Source organism: Pecten maximus, chromosome 3, assembly GCF_902652985.1.
Source record: "Pecten maximus chromosome 3, xPecMax1.1, whole genome shotgun sequence".
NCBI classification, from domain to species: domain Eukaryota; kingdom Metazoa; phylum Mollusca; class Bivalvia; order Pectinida; family Pectinidae; genus Pecten; species Pecten maximus.
This window is the reverse complement of record NC_047017.1, coordinates 41,531,732-41,554,485: the sequence shown is the minus strand read 5'-3', so window position 1 is coordinate 41,554,485 and position 22,754 is coordinate 41,531,732.

Genomic DNA, 22,754 nt, shown 5'->3' with positions numbered 1-22,754 from the left:
GCACCACGTAGTTTTGATATGATCAAATATTTACTGTTTTTACTAGTTTTAAATGGTTTTTGCATGATATGTGAGCATTGACATTATATTTGTTTCAGATTTAAACAATGGTAACTGGTTTTTCTTTGTCTTAAACATCAAACGTAGGTAAATCTATCTTATATAGAATGAAATCACTAATGATGAATGTGTCCTCAAACATCAAAGGAAAGGTGAGTAATTTAGAGAGTATATCATAATGAACCTGTCAATGTATATTTCCGGGCAGGTAGGCAGGCAAGGCAAAATAGGCAGGCTGGATGGTTTCGTAAACTCGATTTGGTATGATATTGTACCTGCCACCATCAAAATATCATGTTCACTGGTTAGATGGCTGACAACCAAAATACATTACTGCATGTAACGAACATTTTGACATGAGAAGATACTGGACATGGCTCTATTGTTGTATGTTTGGATTTTAACCTTCTTTATTGTGATGCCCTCCCAATTCATAGATTCCTCCCCATACGATTATGTCACAGTCCAGTCTCTCGCCACCACAACACATCCACTGTTTCAAAAGGTTCACATATATAACGAATCAGCTAATTGGGGAATTCAGACACCGTTTGTAATTTGAATTATAGATATATTGTTGTCAATTTCAAACGTATAGCATACCAGTGTATGAAGAACATCCAATGAACCAAATCCAGACATCATCAAATACAGTAAAGTGGCAACTTTCTCGATGGCACCAGCAACATCCCAATATTTTCTGATAACATAGTTATTGACTGATTAACAGTGTTTCGGTATATGCACTGTTGGTCGCAATCCACTTTGAGGAGATACCATGGCCATTTACATGCATTGTTAATGCTGTCTGTCTGCGTACTTTACCAGGCTAAACATTTGTTATACAGTGTAACCCTACACCAAAGAAATGAGGCTGCATTCATATTACAGCCTTAATAATTGACTACCATTTGGAACGTACAGACGGACTCCTCTATTTGGACGCCTCCTTATACGGCATATACGATTTATTTACCTGTGCACGGAAATATACCCGTACACTAGTGGTGCTTTGAAATGTTTTATCCAAAACGTTTTTGTAGTGACTCAGTACTCCAAATTATCAGTTGTTCAATTACTTCCAAAACGTACTATATGATCAAAATGCTTACATGCACCATTCATATGTATATCAGTTATATTTGTCCTTGCTTCTCCTTTCCTCCTGATCAGTCTTTCTATTTGTGTGGTCTACGAGACATACATAAGATGGAAACTTTGTAAAGAATTATAAAATGGCTGCCTACTCACCTTTTTTCTCCACGTATCCCTGGGCGTATTTTGTTTTATAGAAAATATAGTCCAAACATGAAATCTAAGATACTCTGATTTTAACCGAATTCTAAAAATGTCTACAAATCAATAGTATCAATAGTAACTTAAATATTTATGGATATTTTATCTTTATTTGTTTGATTTTTGAATGACACCAATCGAACACTTCTCAGGTATGTCTGCCCGTACAGGGAGTTTATTTGTAGATTATCATTAAAACTCATCCATGCGCGACTTTCATTAAAATATCGAGGAGTAAAAATGTAATGTATGTATATAGATATAATTACAATAAACTTATCAGAGGTATATTTCAAGACAATATCGTGCGGAAACATTGATATAACGGCGGTTGAAATTTACTATTTGTACACATGCTTCAATGTAAGGTCGTGTTTCCATGAGAGGTCAGAATTCTAAACATTGACGTCCATGCATCCCTTAGTAGTCGACATATTTCAAGGTAATCATACAAATGGAAACAAGCCTTAATGGGACATTTAAACACCGTGGGCTGGGGGTGCAGGGATGTTGCTATCTAGAAATAGAAAATGAACTAGGAAATTGAAATCACCACGCTTATTATACAATAGTCTGTTAAGGGATATGGTAAATAGATATGGTAAATAGATCTGGTAAATAGATCTGGTAAATAAATAGATCTGGTAAATAAATAGATCTGGTAAATAAATAGATCTGGTAAATAGATCTGGTAAATATATCTGGTAAATAGATCTGGTAAATAGATCTGGTAAAGAAATCTGGTAAATAGATCTGGTAAATAGATCTGGTAAATAGATCTGGTAAAGAAATCTGGTAAATAGATCTGGTAAAGAAATCTGGTAAATAGATCTGGTAAATAGATCTGGTAAATAGATCTGGTGAATAGATCTGGTAAATAGATCTGGTAAATAGATCTGGTAAAGAGATCTGGTAAATAGATCTGGTAAATAGATCTGGTAAAGAAATCTGGTGAATAGATCTGGTAAATAGATCTGGTAAAGAAATCTGGTAAATAGATCTGGTAAATAGATCTGGTAAAGAAATCTGGTAAATAGATCTGGTAAAGAGATCTGGTAAATAGATCTGGTAAAGAAATCTGGTAAATAGATCTGGTAAATAGATCTGGTAAATAGATCTGGTAAATAGATCTGGTAAATAGATCTGGTAAATAGATCTGGTAAAGAAATCTGGTAAATAGATCTGGTAAATAGATCTGGTAAAGAGATCTGGTAAATAGATCTGGTAAAGAAATCTGGTAAATAGATCTGGTAAATAGATCTGGTGAATAGATCTGGTAAATAGATCTGGTAAAGAAATCTGGTAAATAGATCTGGTAATAGATCTGGTAAAGAGATCTGGTAAATAGATCTGGTAAATAGATCTGGTAAATAGATCTGGTAAAGAAATCTGGTAAATAGATCTGGTAAATAGATCTGGTAAATAGATCTGGTAAAGAGATCTGGTAAATAGATCTGGTAAAGAAATCTGGTAAATAGATCTGGTCAACAAACTCAACAAAGATGTTGTCGATCAGAAATCCAATTATTCTCACTATTTCATCTTCGATGTACGTTCTATGAATCCTAGCCGTATGTTTTACAAAATAGTTTCTCAGGTGTGTACTTATATCACTGCACACCTTTCTTGGAAAATAAAGCTCATATTACAAGTGAACGAAGTTGTTTGGAATAGGGAATGATAGTGTAAAGAGTAGAGAAATCAAATGTTTTGATGGAAGAACCGTCCATTAGAATCGGATGTTCTCGATTAATAGATCTTTGGAGATTTTCGAAACCCACTTTTTATTAATCCCATTAATTATACTTCTGGAGTTAACAGTATGAAACATGACTGCAGTCCCAGCCTAATTGTACTAAGATTGGTAGTAATGAGTTTAGATAAAGACTTAGTTATACAACTACTCCAGGCAGCAATAAAATGTTGTTCATCAGAATTCTTCATGAGTTTAAGCATCCAAATAATGTGTATGATCGTTTTACTTTAAATCTTGATAATGCTATTGTATGTGAATATAATGTTGAGTTATTTAGTTCCCACTGCATTTGGAATCAACCAGTAAAATCACTTCTCTATGGTATCATATGGTGAAACCAGATTCAGAAAGCTTACTACTGGTAGTATATGTGCATCTATCAAAGCAAATGAATTAAGATAAGGAAAGAAGCAAGACAGTTGTCATAATTTAAAATGTCATAATATAGAACTGGTAAACGAGACAAAAATTCCAATATTAACTAAAACTTATGATGACACGAGGTCACGAAGCAAACGTTTACCATATTGATTAAGGTCTATAATTGGGTAATATAATTGTGAAGTACTGTAATCTAATATATGCTAACCAACATTACATTGATTGTATTAAATAATTAGTTTACTCGAGAACGTCTAAGCTTTACATTAGCCCGGGTTTGGATTATTATTTCATGTGCCATATCATATTAACTAAGCCGCCCTCGTTCGTAAGAAGCGTGGCCCCGAGCCCGATCGACATATTGCACATATTTAAGTTAGAGACAATGGTGTTTGATCACATTATTGAATCATGGTTAACCAGCTCGAGGCCCTTGTCGACCGCGTAAGACTCCATTTACAAATACTTCATAATTTCAATTATAGAAGTTGTAAACCTGTATTGAGTTGCTGAGCTATTCAATGAACCCTGTCTGTTTAAACGAGAGCGGTGAGAAAAGGCAGTAACGTAGAGTGCATTCAGCATGTTTCTGATCGAACCTGTCAGCGGGTATTAAATCGCCCCGGTTACAAGTGTCGGAACTACACAAGATAGATTACATAAGCATGTGTTAATCAAAAAAGCACAGGTAAGCAGGTAAAATACAATGGTCTAAATAACGAACAGGTAAATTGACTTAAAGACATATTCATTAATAAGGCACAGGGAAACATGAGCTAATAGAAAACGTCATAAAAACAGGTAAACTTACTTAAACACCTGATTATTTGATTATGTCTTATAACTAGTACAGTATTGGTAATACGCGTACGAAAACATTTGTTGATAATTAAAACAGAGAAACTAGATCACATCTAACACTCAGATTAATAACGAAGGCATTCCTCTTACAGAGGCAAAGGTAAACTACGAGTTTAATTCTAAACAACAGACAATCATAGATAAATCAATAGTAAACTGCTACATCACAGCAAATCGGAAATAGGTAAATCGAGGGGTAAACAGCTAAATTACATATAAATGCGAATAGGTAACTCACTGGTTACATTCTACATCACAAATTAATTGGAAAAGGCAAACCAAGGGCAAACTGCTACCTCACAGATTATTGCGAATAGGTAACTAAGGGTAAACTTCTACATTACAGATTAACTGGATTAAGCAAACTAAGGGTAAACTTCTACACAGATTAATTGGAATGGGTAAATCACAGGTAAACTATTACATCATAGATTAATTGGATTAAGGTAAACTGCTGCATCACAAATAAGTAGAAATAAGTTTATCAATGGTACACTGCTATATCACAGATTAATTGTTATAAGTAAAGCACAGGTAAACTGCTAAATCATAGATTTACTGGAATAGATAAATCACGTACGGGTAAACTGCTTAATCACAGATAAATTGGATTAGCTAAACCAAGGGTAAACAGCTACATCCCATTGTAATTGGGATAGGTAAACTAAGGGTAAACTGCTCCATCACAGATTAGTGGAAATAAGTTTATCAATGGTAAACTACTGCATCATATATTAATGGGGATAGAAAAACCAAAGGTAAACTGGTATAACACAGATTATTTGAAATAGGTAAATCGAGGGCAAACTGCTATATCACAGATTAGTGAGAATTGGTAAACAGAAGGTAAACAGCGACACTACAGATTAGTGCGAACGCCAAAGTTAAGTTAATAGGTTAATGCTGTTAATGGATTTATACGTTGACGGCTCTTTTCTACCTTTTTATAAATACATTATACATTTATAGCCTTTCGCTGAGTTCGATACATGGTTTTATCAACCTAATAAAAAATATCGACCGAGGTTGATATTTTTTCTGGGATCGATAAAACCGTGCATCGATCGAAATCGAAAGACAATAATAGTTTTATTTAAATTGATATTTTTGATATAAATTCAAACAACAAAATGATGTTTTCTTCAATGTTAGATAATTCCTAAAAGCTTTAACAGATGTCGATGTGTTTCGTTTTGCATTCTTGGATTCAACACCGTCGAGAGAACGGCGAACCTGACGTCTGCCATTGCTGTTGTTGTTGTCAAGCGGGGTCAAGGTCTTCGGAGCGCTTGACGTTACGTCATATATCTATATTTTAGAAACAACCAGTTAACCAGCTTGTTTTACCAGCTTTTTTTTTTGCGCGGCCGGTCAAATATGACTTTACATCGGGAATCACGTGATACTATCTAAGCCAATCAAACAGTTAAAAAAATATCAATTTATTGACAATGTATTTATTAATTTTTTTTGCCTTGTACAACATTTACCTGAATATCAAATGCTATCAAAGCTTTAAGACGGTTCTTACCTAATTGAAACACATGCTGCAGGAGTACATATTTTTTTGCGGTAATCTTATCATAGAAATTTTCGCGCTTGAACATGTTGTTAAATTTCGATTTCAAAACATTTTATTGACACATAAGGACAATAGGATTGGACAGCAGGCAAAACCTATATAAGTCCTCTCCCAAAACAGTAACATACAGAATGGTACAAACATGGACATAATAAAACACATTACATATTACAATCTCAATGCTTAACAAAGAGGCAGCTCCATTAGATTAGTATTAATTTTGTTTTATGAAAGGAATACTCTAACCTTTTTAAATAGGTAAGACAATATTTAAAGCAAAAAGACAGAATAGGCATTTATTTCCTTATTGAATAAATTTTAACAAACTGTATGGAATAAACATCTGATGATATTGAATTTCCTTATCCCAACAGATACAAGCCACATAGTCCATTTCATCATCACACTGGCCATCCACTGATGAAATTTAGAAATTCTATATCACCAGATAGTTTATATTGTTTGGGTTAAAGGTTAAATATAAAGTTTGAAATGATTATTTGACTGAGAATAGTATTTAACAGGAGCTGCCTCACAATATTTACATGTAGGTAGAAATATATATATTTTTGACCACCAAGCCACACTCTCCATAGTAAACAACCATATGACTTATATATAGAAAAATATAGGCAGAAGCAGGAAGTAGCATTAAATTATATGGTATCAGTTTCCTGGTATCAATATATATATACCATCTTTGTAAAAATGTATTCATTACTACTAGTATATCATAATTAATATACAAAATGTACATCATTTTTATTTATATCTCACTACACATGCATATTTTGTTAAAGGAAATAATAATAAATAGTAAATAATAATAAATAATATAAGTATGTCTTTTATATCATAACATGCTAACATACATGTACATTTTGTATAAGTACTATACCAATGTGGTTATAAGTTGTCAAGTGTGAAATTTAAATCTTTTTGAATCAGAAATGTATTTAGATACTGCAGAGAGAATAGCTAAATTTTCAATTTCATTACAATTTTCACAGCCGTTGAGAAAAACATCTAGTAGTAAGTGGTCATGATGAATGACTTGTGTAGTATTTTGACAGAGAATGATACGTATATCATTCTATCTAGCGCATTCAAAGAAGAAGTGGTATGCAGTTTCAATACTAACATTACAAGAACACATGGGTGAATCGGATAGATGATCTTGGAAGAGGTCGAAGTTAAGATTGCTAGCATTATTTCTTAGCTGACAGAGAAGAATGTTCATCTCTCGATTTCCTAATAGTTTGAAAACATCAGTAGTATTTGAATTTGGGATATGGTGCTGAGAGATTAATTTTTTAAACTGATATATAGAGTGAACATTTTCTAGACTAGAGGCAATGTTATTGAATTCATTAAACATGGAAGGAAAGAAACTATTAACATGTTGGTAAATTTGTCACGACGTTCATTATTTTTATGACAATCATTTTATGATGCCAAATTGACAGGACGTTAATCCTTTTTAGGACAAGCATTGTCGTGGTGCCAATTTGTCATGACATTATCCGTTAAATGACAATAAGTGTCGTGGGGCTTATTCTTCATAACGTTAATCCGTTAGATTCACAAGCGTTGTCATGGTGATAACTTGTCATGATTTTAATCCCTTTTATGGCAAACATTGTCCTGGTGTCAATTCATCATGACCTTAATCCGTTCTGTGGCAAGCATTTTCATGGAGCTTATTTGTCATGACGGATATCCTTTGTATGACAAGCGTTGTTATGGTACTAATTTGTCATGACGTTGATCCTTTCTATGACAAGCAATGTCCTGGTGCCAATTTGTCATGACATTATCCGTAAAATGACAATAATTGTCGTGGTTTCAGTTAGTCATAACGTTAATCCTTTCTATAACAAGCATTGTCGTGGTGTTAATTAGTCATAACGCTAATCCTTTCTATAACAAGCAATGTCGTGTCGCCAATTCATCTTGATGCTAATCCTTTCTCTGACAATAATTTTCGTGGTGTCAATTCATCAAAACAATAATCCTTTCTATGGCAATCATTGTTTTTTTATGCCAATTTGTCATGACGTTAATCCTTTCTATTACAAGCATTGTCATGGTGCTAATTTGTCATGGCGTTAATCCTTTCTACGACAAACATTGTCGTAGTCCGATTCATCATAACGTTAATCCTTTCTATGACAATCATTGTCGTGGTGCCGATTCATCATGAATTCTTTAAACTTTGAGTGCACCAAAATACGTACGTTTACAGTAGTTGTTATCAAAATGAATTATATGTATTATTTACAGAGTATAAAATAAACTACCAATAACAGATAGCCAGTACAGCGCTCGGGATTTATGCTCATTTGATAATTTTGTATTGCCGATATTTTATATTTTTGAGGGAATATTCATTTAAGTGACTATGATAACATTAAAAACACTGTTCAATACATAATTTACACTGTCTTACCATTTTAGTTTACTTTGAAAAAAACCTGAACCAACAAAACGATCCGGCCTTTTTTAATATCACATGACCTACTGGGTGTTATAAGCTGAGGCACTGGGTGTTATGGCGTATGATGGAAACTGCCTCTTAGCATTGTGTTACTGGGAAAATGCGGAGCAAATGCAAATATAATGCAAATACAGACTTTGGTTGAGGGCAATCCATGATTTTACAGACTTGCCCTGGACAATATTACCAGAGGTCGAAGGCCGAGTAGGATAAAGTTCAGGGCAGATCCGTAAAACCATGGATAGCCCGAAAATTAAGTCTGCATTTGCTTTATTACATGTATATGATTTATGTAAATCTAAAAACAAAACAAAAAACAAAACAAAAACAAAACAGAAAGTTCCTTTAAAATACCTTATCACATCACCGGGAGGTCAATATAATGTCATGAAGTGTTTTCAAGGAAATAATTGATGGCATGTGATCTCATTAGGACCAATGAGTGATATACCAATCATATAATAAATGATAGTTATACATTGATATATGATGTTGTTCCACTACATAAGGCTATGATGGCACGTACAGTGTAATGGACAAGAACACGTCATGTGATTCTAAAAGTCTATTACAGTGGCGTATCATTGGAGATTAACAAAGGTGTATTAGTTACAAAATGAATATTTGATAAATGCAATGTATGATCGTTTTCAACCTTAGTTGTTGTTGCGATATTACGAGAATTTGTCGAGGTTATAAACCACAGCCGCACGAAAATTGATCAATCAAAAACACAGTAGCCACAGAAACAATAGATTGGCTGAAAAATTGAATTCGCGAACAGTTATTGAAAGCATAGCTTATGCACACATGCGTAACATCCAGCGCGATAAAAAAAATGTTTTCTGTAGTTGTATAGTCTCAGATGATTTGAACACAATAAAAACTATTATTCATTATATATAGAAAATAACAATAGCATCAAAATTGGTATATTCAATTCGCCGGCACCTTTGTATTCTAAAAAGTTATTGCAAAATGTTGTGGTAGAGTTTATGTATGCGTTACTGATACCTACCAAGACCCCTCTACATATTCACAAACGAGTTTGGATCAATCTTTCAGATCCGCCAAAAACGTTAAAAACGATTTAATCCGAAGAAAAGCACCTTAATTTCAGATTCAGGCATCGCGGTGTTCAAATGTTGAGATTTTTAATGTAAAATTCGCACCCTAATTTTTTATTTTTTTTCTTGTATTTCTACAAGCTGCACTATCAAAATGTTTCGGTATGTTTTGTCCTTTCTGAAATGCCACAGGTAAGGAAACCACACTTTTAACTGAAGATTTCTCAATCTTTAAGTGATTGTATTGGTAGTTATTGAGTGTATGGATGTTCGTGTCAGGTGGTGATTGTAGTGACATATTAAACAAATACCACATAGCAAGTACAAAAGGTAAAACCGAGTTAGACCATAACATAGAAATGTGTTATCACAATTACTTTGACACAGATTGACATAGAAATGTGTTATCACTATTGGTTTGGCATAGATCGACATAGAAGTGTGTTATCACTATTGGTTTGTCACATATCGACATAGAGATGTGTTATCACTATTGGTTTGTCACAGATCGACACAGAAAGGTTTTATCACTGTTAGTTTGTCACATATCGACATAGAAAGGTGTTACACTATTGGTTTGCCACAGATCGACATAGAAATGTGTTATCACTATCGGTTTGGCACAGATCGACATAGAAATGTGTTATCACTATTGCTTTGTCACAGATCGACATAGAAGTGTGTTATCACTATTGGTTTGTCATAGATCGACACAGAGATGTGTTATCACTATTGGTTTGTCACAGATTGACATAGAAATGTGTTATCACTATTGGTTTGTCACATATCGACATAGAAAGGTGTTATCACTGTTGGTTTGTCATAGATCGACATAGAAGTGTGTTATCACTATTGGTTTGTCACAGATCGACATAGAAAGGTGTTATTACTATTGGTTTGTCACATATCGACATAGAATTGTGTTATCACTATTGGTTTGTCACAGATCGACATAGAAATGTGTCATCACTATTTGTTTGTCACAAATCGACATAGAAAGGTGTCATCACTATTGGTCACAGATCGACATAGAAATGTGTCATCACTATTGGTTTGTCACAGATCGACATAGAAATGTGTTATCACTATTGGTTTGTCACAGATCGACATAGAAAGGTGTTATCACTGTTGGTTTGTCACATATCGACATAGAAATGTGTTATCAATACCGGTTGTCACAGATCGACATAGAAAGGTGTTATCACTATCGGTTTGGCACAGATCGACATAGAAAGGTGTCATCACTATCGGTTTGGCACAGATCGACATAGAAATGTGTTATCACTATTGGTTTGTCATAGATCGATATAGAGATGTGTTATCACTATTGGTTTGTCACATATCGACATAGAGATGTGTTATCACTATTAGTTTGTTACAGATCGACATAGAAAGGTGTTACCACTATTGGTTTGTCACAGATCGACATAGAAAGGTGTTATAACTATTGGTTTGTTACATATCGACATAGAGATGTGTTACCACTATTGGTTTGTCACATATCGACATAGAAAGGTGTTATCACTATTGGTTTGTCACATATCGACATGGAGATGTTTAACTACTATTGGTTTGTCACAGATCGACATAGAAAGGTGTTATCACACCGTTTTTCTGCGCTGATCAATACAGGAGGAACAATAAGCAATAAAACGGAAAGGTTCACTCATAAGATTCCTAAAACTCATTCTTGGGAGCAATCCCTCTAATTATTTTGTTCTTCTTTGTATATTGTTGACATTAAAATCACCAGCAAATGCAGTTGGCTGTGGGCTATGGTTTTATTACAGTTGAAGTCTGCGTAGTAATTCCAACGTGTGACAGACAAACAAGGATTTATTACATAATTCCGCCCACAGACCTTCCGTGTTGGACATTTTCATGTATATACGTCCCACTTAGTGACGGTTCGCTTTAACTTTACTTTCCCCTTCCTATCTATGTCTCTAATGGCTGGTCTGAAACCACATCCTCTAAAGTTGATCTGTAGTCAATACAATGGCTGGTCTGAATCCGCATCCTCTAAAGTTGATCTGTAGTCAATACAATAGCTGGTCTGAAACCACATCCTCTAAAGTTGATCTGTAGTCAATACAATGGCTGGTCTGAAACCACATCCTCTAAAGTTGATCTATAGTCAATACAATGGCTGGTCTGAATCCACATCCTCTAAAGTTGATATGTAGTCAATACAATAGCTGGTCTGAAACCACATCCTCTAAAGTTGATCTGTAGTCAATACAATGGCTGGTCTGAATCCGCATCCTCTAAAGTTGATCCGTAGTCAATACAATGGCTGGTCTGAATCCGCATCCTCTAAAGTTGATCCTTAGTAAATACAATAGCTGGTCTGAATTCACATCATCTAAAGTTGATCTGTAGTCAATACAATGGCTGGTCTGAAACCACATCCTCTAAAGTTGATATGTAGTCAATACAATGGCTGGTCTGAATTCACATCCTCTAAAGTTGATCCGTAGTCAATACAATGGCTGGTCTGAAACCACATCCACTAAAGTTGATCTGTAGTTAATACAATGGCTGGTCTGAATCCACATCCTCTAAAGTTGATCTGTAGTAAATACAATAGCTGGTCTGAATCCACATCCTCTAAAATTGATCTGTAGTCAATACAATGGCTGGTCTGAAACCACATCCTCTAAAGTTGATCTGTAGTCAATACAATGGCTGGTCTGAAACCACATCCACTAAAGTTGATCTGTAGTCAATACAATAGCTGGTCTGAATCCACATCCTCTAAAGTTGATCTGTAGTCAATACAATGGCTGGTCTGAAACCACATCCTCTAAAGTTGATCTGTAGTCAATACAATGGCTGGTCTGAAACCACATCCTCTAAAGTTGATCTGTAGTCAATACAATGGCTGGTCTGAATTCACATCCTCTAAAGTTGATCTGTAGTCAATACAATGGCTGGTCTGAATTCACATCCACTAAAGTTGATCTGTAGTCAATACAATGGCTGGTCTGAATTCACATCCACTAAAGTTGATCTGTAGTTAATACAATAGCTGGTCTGAATCCGCATCCTCTGAAGTTGATCTGTAGTCAATACAATGGCTGGTCTGCAACCACATCCTCTAAAGTTGATCTGTAGTCAATACAATAGCTGGTCTGAATCCGCATCCTCTAAAGTTGATCTGTAGTCAATACAATGGCTGGTCTGCAACCACATCCTCTAAAGTTGATCTGTAGTACATACAATGGCTGGTCTGAAACCACATCCTCTAAAGTTGATCTGTAGACAATACAATGGCTGGTCTGAAACCACATCCACTAAGTTGATCTGTAGTCAATACAATGGCTGGTCTGAATCCGCATCCTCTAAAGTTGATCTGTAGTCAATACAATGGCTGGTCTGAATCTACATCCTCTAAAGTTGATCCGTAGTCAATACAATGGCTGGTCTGAAACCACATCCTCTAAAGTTGATATGTAGTCAATACAATGGCTGGTCTGAATTCACATCCTCTAAAGTTGATCTGTAGACAATACAATGGCTGGTCTGAAACCACATCCTCTAAAGTTGATCTGTAGTCAATACAATGGCTGGTCTGAATTCACATCATCTAAAGTTGATCTGTAGTCAATACAATGGCTGGTCTGAAACCACATCCTCTAAAGTTGATCTGTAGTTAATACAATGTCTGGTCTGAATCCACTTCCTCTAAAGTTGATCTGTAGTTAATACAATGTCTGGTCTGAATCCACTTCCTCTAAAGTTGATCTGTAGTCAATACAATGGCTGGTCTGAAACCACATCCTCTAAAGTTGATCTGTAGTCAATACAATGGCTGGTCTTAATCCACATCCTCTAAAGTTGGTCTGTAGTCAATACAATGGCTGGTCTGAAACCACTTCCTCTAGAGTTGATCTGTAGTCAATACAATGGCTGGTCTGAAACCACTTCCTCTAAAGTTGATATGTAGTCAATACAATGGCTGGTCTGAAACCACATCCACTAAAGTTGATCTGTAGTCAATACAATGGCTGGTCTGAATTCACATCCTCTAAAGTTGATCTGTAGTCAATACAATGGCTGGTCTGAAACCACATCCACTAAAGTTGATCTGTAGTCAATACAATAGGCTGATCTGAAACCACATCCTCTAAAATTGATGTTAGTAAATACAATGGCTGGTCTGAATCCACATCCTCTAAAGTTGATATGTAGTCAATACGATGTTCCCGATATGTGACCCAGTAAACAGTTGATAAGTATACTGCATTTCGGGCAATAAACCGGGTAATGTATGTAAAATATGTGCCTTAAGATGACTTATACAAAATATATATAACATTGTAGTGTTGATGTAACAGTCATTCCTTGTCAGTAAAGAGATGAAAGCTTTGCTAATTACTGTATTATACGTGTAAAATATCATCACATTCTCGTGTACTAATTACTGCTACAACAGTCGTCATATATAAACAAACAAAATATAACATTTAATATTGACCGTTAGCACGGTACATAGAATACAGTAATTGTGACACCAATGACGATTTTCGTATTAGAAAGCAGTGAAGTGAGGTTACACGATCGTTTTAATTCATCCTACACAGACACAATATTCACAGTTATTAAATATATACAACAATCTCCCTTTATAGAACACTGCTGTGATTCCCCTTTGCAAATCAATGTTCTTCTTGATTTTTTATTGCTCTTTAAACATGCTATCTTTATTCCCATTGATTATATATTATCCATCCATTGATAGTATCCTTTAATCAATATTACTCTTGTTGTTATTGAATGCATATTCAGTGTTATTTTTATTTCATATTAACATATATTTAAGATTAAACTTCGATCATCTAGACACAAAAGAAAGCCCAGAACGTTAGTCACCAATTACCCACATTTTATTCATGATCCTATAGGACTCTCTGTCAGTACCTGTCTGGCCCAGATTGTGTTGTCATTACCTTTCCGGCCCAGATTTTATTGATAATCTGTGTTCCTAGACTCACAATCTGTACCTGTCCGGCCCAGATTTTATCTATAATCTGTGTTCCTAGACTCACAAACAGTCCTGTCCGGCCCAGATTTTATTTATAATCTGTGTTACTAGACTCACAAACAGTCCTGTCCGGCTCAGATTTTATTGGTAATCTGTGTTCCTAGACTCACAATCTGTACCTGTCCGGCCCAGATTTTATTTGTAATCTGTGTTCCTAGACTCACAAACAGTCCTGTCCGGCTCAGATTTTATTGATAATCTGTGTTCATATAGACTCACAATCCGTATCTATCCGGCCCAGATTTTATTGATAATCTGCATGTGTTACTAGACTCACAATTCGTACCTGTCCGGCCCAGATTTTATTTATAATCTGTGTTACTAGACTCACAAACAGTCCTGTCCGGCCCAGATTTTATTTATAATCTGTGTTTCTAGACTCACAATACGTACATGTTCGGGCCAGATTTTATTTATAATCTGTGCTCCTAGACTCACGATCAGTACCTGTCCGGCCCAGATTGTATCTATAATGCCATATTCGTTAACAATACCCGTCCATTACGTGACAACCATGTATAAGTCACTGCGTGTCGGGCAATCGGTGTTGCCCTACCCGTTATGAGAACGGACTCATTGACATTAGTACTGGCTACAAATATCCTCTTCATTATAGATGGCATGTCAGCGGTTGTTTGAAGTAAGTAGAGGGCATGGTCCGAGGTATGTTGCTGTACTTGTTAACCCCTTGTCCTACCTCGTTAAGCAAGCTTTCTCTAATTGAGTGTTAACACTGTGAGACATACATGGCTATTTGTATACTCCATTATCGTATATTATCGTAACATGATGGGTTGTCGTTCCTGTGTTCGTCGTAAAATTTCGTCTTACATATGTTTAACTATTGACTCGTTATCACATTTATCACTCAGTCAGACTGCATTTATATCGATAATGAATGCAATCTGCCAAACGTGGAACAGCTATATACATGTATATTCCATAATATGTCTTTAGTGGTTTACTTATATCTGTCTGTTGAGAGTTTATATATAGACATCAACTTACTAATGTAATTATAAATGTGCTAATTAAAGTTAAATTGAATATGTTTATATTTCAGAGATTTAAGAAAACATAAGCGTACCAGTTTTATCAATTATATATATTCGTCAATTGACATTCGATAAATTAGGATTTTTTTTATCATTTCTTGCATGTTTAATGTCTTCGGACTGACTAAAACACAGATAGGTTCAGGGATGATTCCAATGACGACATCGAGCTACTTTTGAAGATTAAGGATTCAACAAACGTAGTTCTTGGAGACGAATTTCAATTATCCGTATGATGGGACCGCCATTCACTCCAAAGGACAGTTGTGCTCAAATAAATCTAGATCTAAGTTGTCCATTAGGTATATATTACAAAAACAACATTTTGATAATATTGAGCATTATAAATTCACCAATGTTTAATGGTTCTTACAATATTGTCAAGTTGTTACACAAAGGGAACGCTGTTGTTAACCAAATGAATCCGTTTCAACAGAGGACTTGAAAAAAAACTGTATGAACATTTTGATGTGAATACTCCGTATGATCTGCAAAGCAAAATTTTCGTCGATTTCTTTATTTACTTTTTGCAACCGTGGCCGGAACACATTAGAAAAAAACGACTTTATTTATGATGAAAATTAACATCGTATTTCTATGAGAGATATGACAAGAAACAGCGATGAAATATGCCTGATGAGAAGACACTGGTCGGGTGAATTTACAATACCAGAAAGATTTAACTCCATTTTCATTATTACTGAAAAACTTGTCTGTATTACATCCGGATTCGGATGTCTTCTTTCAGACGCATAAAACGCGTATCAACTCAGAATGTTGGGTATGACCATTCACATTAAGGGCGCAATACGCTAGGGACAACCTACAGTTGAGGGTAAATTATCACGAGCTTATACAAATCATTTTTATGTACAACTTCTATAGCATTTTTGAATAAAGTTAAGACATGTGATGACAGTGTCACAAATCTGAGAGCAGTTTAATTCATTTCGAATGAACCAGTGAAACTGAATGAGAAAAGATGGCTTAACTATTGCAGCAGCGTTAACAGGAACAATGTTTTAGTTATAAAAAGTTGAAGTATACAGAACCTCAAATGTAACAAAATTGCTTGCAACCTACAAAAGGTACCAAAGGGACATAACTAAACAGACGTGAATATGAAAAAAAAAGTTAACTTTTATCTCCCTAAAGTCTACTAAACATTTCAGGAATTTAATATATATACATGTATATATATTTCATTATAACATAATTACATTGTATTCATTATTATAAATCACATAACAACACAACTTACAATATTATTATTTCATTAATTTCACCAGGATTACCTGTTAAAAAATATCCACCAAATATTCTATTGCTACAACTAATCACCAAAGTATGGCCGACAATTCAGAAGGGGCACCTTGACAATGTAGGACGAATGGTGACACAGACATTGATTTGTCATATGTGGATTTTAGATCTCACGGTAATACAGGAGAATTGTTTATTGATAGAGATCCGAAACATGTTAACCAATTAAACAATAGTATTGCTACATTTAGAAAGGGACACACTGGTTATATTCAGAGCACTAACTTGTGTCACCTGTACGATTTTAACAATTAATTCTGTTGTATGTATTGTCATCATTAAGTAGACATTAAGAAAGTGTAGAACAGATATTTCCTGTGATACTTCCTCTTTTTGTTAATTGTGTTCGTTGTTCAGATGAATAAATAACGATCAAATTAATGAGTTTCTTGTTTTTATGAATGTTCCTCGAAAGGAATGAGCTGCCGTCATCTGTGGATTATTGAAAGTCTGTCAATTAACTGAATTTCTTGTTATCATCATCTTGTATGGTGTCGTTGTCATTTTCAGCAGTTTTTAATCAATTAATGAAACAGCCGTTCCATGACGACGAAGCTGTTGTCTGAGGTCGCATGTATAATGCGAGCTATCTAAGTATATGTGGACAAAGGGTAGACGTAACGTAGGTCAACATGGTGCTAAATATAGATCAGGATGTCGCGATACTCAAGTGTAATACAGCTGAGACTGACGAAGGGCTAAATTGGTAATTACAATTTGAAAGGTAAAGATACCAATTAGCATCATACCAGACGCATTTCAATCACATTTTGTATATAGAAATATGGAAGAGTGATCACTTAATCTATGAAGGGAATTTTATCTAGCTGCTTAATAGAACCAAGAAATATCTTCAACGAATACACGCGGCAAAGTTAACATTGTTTTACACTTTGAACAATCACTTTGGCTCGGATAAATATAGGAATAGCTGTTGTAGATATATCAGATCTAAAACTAAAACTAAATAATTTTGAAAATCCGAAAGATCGGCTATGATGACGATGATCGGATTACTCAGCTTCGGTCAGTGTGTGGAATTTTAACACGGATTTGACGATGCGATCTCTGTTTAGAAACTACGGTTCTGTGTTCACCACTATATAAAAACAGACAAAATGCTCGAATATTTCTCTAACAAATGAACATGAAACCATCGTGGGCAAACCCTTTAAGCATGTACTATACTGCGTAGATTTGTAACTTCAAAGGTCACTCATCGACGATGTACATCTGAAAGAGAACACCATTATTAAGGAATTAATAGGATTATTTATTTTTAGTGTCACGCTGGTTTGAAAAAAAAAATCGATTTGCACACTGAATGAATGTGCGGATAAGTTTGAAATTCGGCTTTTCTTTCAAACCAGTATGAAACTAAAATATTAAAGCACGCGCTATATGACACTGCTCATAATTAGGTAACGCCATCATTTTACGTTGAGTAACCACGTCATCATTTTTGCCGCGCATGCCCAGGAACATTGTAGATTGCGCGATGAAAAATTTTCATAAAAACTTACATTTGCTTGCACTTGTGTGAGAAAATAATCAAGCATGGGTCTGTTCCACGAACAAAGATATTTCAACCCTCGTGTATGAGCTTAGCTGGTCACACTCTTACACTCGGGTTGAGATATCCCTATCTATGGAACAGACCCATGTTAGATTATATCAATCTAACGTGACAGGTCTTTTGTTTACATCTTTGCTCATGACAATAACAAACAGCGAAACATTCATTATTATCTAATGTTTAATGTCTAATGTTGTGAAAGTGTGTGTGAGAGTGCATTCTGTGATAGCCAGTTTCTTGTTCCGTCCGCCATTATAAGTAAAGGTTTTGTAAGTGTCATTTCTGTTGTTCCGTCCGCAATTGTAAGTGAAGGTTTTGTAAGTGTCTTTTGTGCTATTCAGTCCGCAAATGTGAATCTATGTTTTAAAGCTTTTTTCTGTTGTTCCATCTGCCATTGTGAATCTATGTTTTGCGAGCGTCTTTTCTGTTGTTCCATCCGCCATTGTAAGTGTATGTTTTGTTAGCGTCCTGTCTGTTTTTCAGTCTGCCATTGTAAGTGTATGTTTTGTTAGCGTCCTGTCTGTTTTTCAGTCTGCCATTGTAAGTGAAGGTTTTGTTAGCGTCCTGTCTGTTTTTCAGTCTGCCATTGTAAGTGAAGGTTTTGTAGGCGTCATTTCCGTTGTTCCGTCCGCCATTGTGAGTGTATGTTGAGTAAGCGTGTTTTCTATTGTTCTGTCCATCATTGTAAGTGTATGTTTTGAAATAGTCTGTTTTGTTGTTCAGGAGTGCCACCGATTCTTCGTGACTGGATATTTGGCCTAGAATGTTTAATGCAGACTTTGTGCTCAGTGGTTCTGCCTATTATTGTGACTGGATATTTGGCCTAGAATTGTTTAATGCAGGCTTTGTGCTCAGTGGTTCTGCCTATTATCGTGACTGGATATTTGGCCTAGAATTGTTTAATGCAGACTTTGTGCTCAGTGGTTCCGCCTATTATTGTGACTGGATATTTGGCCTAGAATGGTTTAATGCAGACTTTGTGCTCAGTGGTTCCGCCTATTATTGTGACTGGATATTTGGCCTAGAATTGTTTAATGCAGACTTTGTGCTCAGTGGTTCTGCCTATTATCGTGACTGGATATTTGGCCTAGAATTGTTTAATGCAGACTTTGTGCTCAGTGGTTCCGCCTATTATTGTGACTGGATATTTGGCCTAGAATGTTTAATGCAGACTTTGTGCTCAGTGGTTCCGCCTATTATCGTGACTGGATATTTGGCCTAGAATTGTTTAATACAGACTTTGTGCTCAGTGGTTCCGCCTATTATTGTGACTGGATATTTGGCCTAGAATTGTTTAATGCAGACTTTGTGCTCAGTGGTTCCGCCTATTATTGTGACTGGATATTTGGCCTAGAATTGTTTAATGCAGACTTTGTGCTCAGTGGTTCCGCCTATTATTGTGACTGGATATTTGGCCTAGAATTGTTTAATGCAGACTTTGTGCTCAGTGGTTCCGCCTATTATCGTGACTCGACGTTTTGTTTGATTCGGGTATTAATCGACGTTTTGTTTAGAAATAATCGATTCTAATTATTCACTCCAATCAGGCCGTCCTTTGATGTCGGCTTTTGAAACCCGATAGAACACACTTCAAACTCCCCTACATGTCACAGGTACGTATAATATATATATATATATCTTGGAAAACCCTATTTTCATATGTACCATTAGAATGTCCTCATTCAATAAAACATACGATCGAATTACTGTAACAGTAATGGTTATCTGGACAACATGCGAGTCGGTAAGTAGTCGTACATCCATGTGTGTCCCTGGTAGTCGTACATACATGTGTGTCCCTGGTAGTCGTACATCCATGTGTGTCCCTGGTAGTCGTACATCCATGTGTGTCCCTGGTAGTCGTACATACATGTGTGTCCCTGGTAGTCGTACATACATGTGTGTCCCTGGTAGTCGTACATACACGTGTGTCCCTGGTAGTCGTACATACATGTGTGTCCCTGGTAGTCGTACATACATGTGTGTCCCTGGGAGTCGTGAGGTTTAATATCCTTGTCGTACGGTAAATCGGGTACCTTTGTATTGACGGTAAGTCTAATGTCCGAACTTCCGGTTACCCGGGGACGTCACTGATAAACTTTTTCTTGCTTAACGTTGATAAAGTTGGTTTTGTGTATCACATCATTAACAAAAATCAAGATATCCGCGGATAATGTATTATCTTCAAGTAACTCTACATATACATTGTTGTTCTTTTTCGTCATTAAACATTCTATCACGCTTGTACCTGTGTGATGGCTTTGTTGTGTAGTGTTTGACTCCCGATAACGACGACCAAGGCTGTATCCACTGATTACACTGTACTATGTAGGCGGTCGTTACGTTATTAGTCCAATAACTACACGTCCAACTACAATACACAGACCATGTATATAGAATGGGTTTCCGCTTTATAGGAGATTGCTTTGATTGGTTTGAGCATATCCTCACATTTTGTGACAAAATTATTTATGAAATGGACACCTTTTTTAAAGGTATGGTGCAGGATTTTTCAATCAGTCCAGCAAAGAAAAAAACGGTTTTTCCGGCCATTATTGAAAACTCACATTCCTTTTTTCAACCTATATCTATTGCCTTGATTATGACGTCACAATGTACACATGTAATATAATTACAAAACACACGGCGTAATCCAAAAATTCATATTACATTGGTTACTACCCAAATTGTATAGGTTTCTCCCCTTAGAGGCCCGTGTTCAATGTGAAATACTGATGTGGAATAGTTCACCCATTGATGATGAGATGAGTAAATCTGAACCAAACGGAAACGTTTCATTAAATGAATTATACCTAGGGTTAGTGGGCCGGTGGACTAGTGGTAAGACGCAGAGCTACGTGACTGAAGGGTGTAAATGAGTACGTGGTAATGTAGCGAAAGAAATGTTGTGTGTAAGTCGTTAGCGCCGAAATGGCAGCTCCGGCGGCATGCTCCCCGGGGAGTTAAGAAAGACATTGGCTGGTTGCTAAAGGCCCATGACCACGGGTAATAATTTGTGGACCCTGATGCTGTGATATAGCGGTACATATAAATCCAAATTATTATTATTATTATTGGAGTCTTCTGTATTTCGTACATTGATGGATTCTACTAGTGCTCAGTGATTGGTGGAAAGCACTTAATAAGTGCACATGTATGGATCGCCATAGCTGTCACATATTTCATAAAACTACTACGGGGATTGCTATTTTCATTATATCATATGGTGTTATCATTATATAATTTGATTTCACCAATACATGGTTTGATATCAGTAACATAAGAATTAATTTTATGACATGATTTTACCATTATATTATATGATGTCAACATTACATTATTTGATATCATCAATATATGATTCTATATCAATAATATATTTTAATTTATAAAATTCGGAGTCCGTTGTATATGGTTCTTCCATTACAATGAAGTTGTGAAATCATATCATGATGTCAAAGAATAAGACACTGTATGATGATGAAACGATATAGCAATAAAATATCGATTATTATATATCATTATATAGTATATGTACTGAATCATATCATAACGAATGCATATAACATAATGTTGAAACTAAGTAATATAACGTTAAAATCCAAGCAAATATTGGTAAATCTAAAGAGTATAATAATGACACCATATGATATAATGATAGATTCAAATAATGTGATGACATCATACAATATAATGACAAAATCAAATAATATAATCATGACATCATACAATATAGCGACAAAATCAAATAATATAATTATGACATCATACCATATAATGACAAAATCAAATAATATAATCATGACGTCATACAATATAATGACAAAATCAAATAATATAATCCTGACATCATACAATATAATGACAAAATCAAATAATATAATTATGACATTATACAATATAATGACAAAATCAAATAATATAATTATGACATTATACCATATAATGACAAAATCAAATAATATAATCATGACGTCATACAATATAATGACAAAATCAAATAATATAATTATGACATTATACAATATAATGACAAAATCAAATAATATAATCATGACATCATACAATATAATGACAAATCAAATAATATAATCATGACATTATATCATATAATGACAAAATCAAATAATATAATCATAACGTCATACAATATAATGACAAAATCAAATAATATAATTATGACATTATACAATATAATGACAAAATCAAATAATATAATAATGACGTCATACAATATAATGACAAAATCAAAT